This window comes from Dioscorea cayenensis, chromosome 11, assembly GCF_009730915.1.
Source record: "Dioscorea cayenensis subsp. rotundata cultivar TDr96_F1 chromosome 11, TDr96_F1_v2_PseudoChromosome.rev07_lg8_w22 25.fasta, whole genome shotgun sequence".
NCBI lineage: Eukaryota > Viridiplantae > Streptophyta > Magnoliopsida > Dioscoreales > Dioscoreaceae > Dioscorea > Dioscorea cayenensis.
In genome coordinates, this window is record NC_052481.1 from 15,515,579 (window position 1) to 15,517,322 (window position 1,744).

At 39.4% G+C, this 1,744-nt stretch overlaps 1 non-coding gene across 1 annotated transcript; it reads left to right on the forward strand.

Moving 5' to 3' along the window:
* The first annotated feature begins 664 nt into the window (after window positions 1–664).
* Window positions 665–771, forward strand: LOC120272865. Its single transcript, XR_005540399.1, has one exon. It is a non-coding gene; the product is annotated as a small nucleolar RNA R71 (small nucleolar RNA).
* The last annotated feature ends 973 nt before the right edge of the window (window positions 772–1,744 follow it).

Genomic DNA, 1,744 nt, shown 5'->3' on the forward strand with positions numbered 1-1,744 from the left:
TGCAACTTGATGTTCCAGATTTTGCAAGGATGCTTGTTGGCTTCTTAGCAATTCTTCATGTCCGATTAGATGGACATCATTAGCTTGGATGTACTTTGCTAACAAAGTTTCAAGAGTTGGCCCATTTCCTTCTTGATATGATGGTCAAGGAGATATAGGTTGGGGTTGTATTGGCTTGAACTACCCTTGTGGTCCTTGCCCTTGCTGGCTCCAAGAGAAATTTTGGTGGTTCCTACACCCCAGATTGTAGGTGCCACTGTAGGAATTATTCTGGAATCTATTATTGTAATCTACACAATCAACCCACTCCATGCTAGGGGTCCCCTCATGAGATGGAACAATCGGCCCAGCTTGGCCATCCCAAGATTCACAACTCATGACTGGTGCTTGTTGTTGAACTTGTATAACATCTAACCTCTTGGCAATAGCTTCCACTTGTGCAGCTAGGGTAGTTAGTACATCAACCTCATAGATTCTAGTAGACTTCACTAGCTAGTTTCTTTCTGAGCTCCACTGATAGCCATTTGATGCAATGTCATCAATAAGAGTATATGCTTCAATTTGTTGTTTACTACAAAGAGAACCCCCGCCTGCCGCATTTGACATTTGCTTAGTAGCCAAGTTCAAACCATTGTAAAAAATCTGAATCTGCATCCACTCGACAATCCCACATTAAAGACAGTTCCTTAACAATTTCTTTTACCATTCACATGCTTCGTACAAGGTTTCGAACTCCATCTATCTGAAAGAAGATATATCATTTCTGAGCTTCGTAATCTTTACAGCAGAAAAGTATCGAGTAAGAAACTTCTCAGCCAAATATGTCCACATAGTGACTGACCCTTGTAGCAAGGAACTTAGCTATTTCTTGTCCATTCCTCGTACTGGGAATGAAAAGAGTCAAATGTGAACTGCATCCTAAAACACATTGCTTGCCTTGAATGTGTCACAGATTTCCAAGAAGTTCTACAAGTGTTTGATAAGTGTTGACAAGTGCACGAGTTTGTCTAGTAATAAAATCCAAGGTGAGTGGGAATCGTATCCACAGGGAGTAGGGAATAAAAATACTTAAATTATTTCTTAACCAAGTGAAAGATGAATAATGATTTTGTTAACAAGATGTAATGTAAACAAGAATAAAAGGGACAAAAAAGTGAAGCACAAGTAAAGGGGAGGTAAGGCAATCAATATAAATGGGGACTCGAATATTGTTCCACCTAAGACGATCGTTTCAACTGCAAAACCCTCTATTTTGCTTCCTAACTAATTCATTAATGAGTGATGGAGATCCTTCAATACATAGTTGATAAGTTCTTGTGTGATAGGAATGTGAAGTGATCTTTCCTTATGCTGAGCATTACTTTTATCAGGTTTTAGCACTAATATGTGTGCATTTATATTTCTTTCATGCATATAGGGTTGTGAAGCGGAATGTTAGAGAAAGAAGCCAATGTAGATCGTGAATGCACCATTTGGAGGAAATCTTGAGAAAGATCAAATGCGAAAACATAAGTCAGGCTCAAGATGCAAGAATGTGTGCCAACCTCCGTGTATTCAAGTTAGCACAATGATTTGGAGAGGCACAAAGGCAGTCACATTCGAGTATCCTGACTTGTGTATTAATAGCAAGATCTTCACCGATGAAGCCATTATTGAAGAAGCAAAGCAACCTACGATGTAAATGTGTGCCCGTTTATGTTATCTCGATGGAAACATGCATTCGGTAGTGTTTTGGGCCGGTACT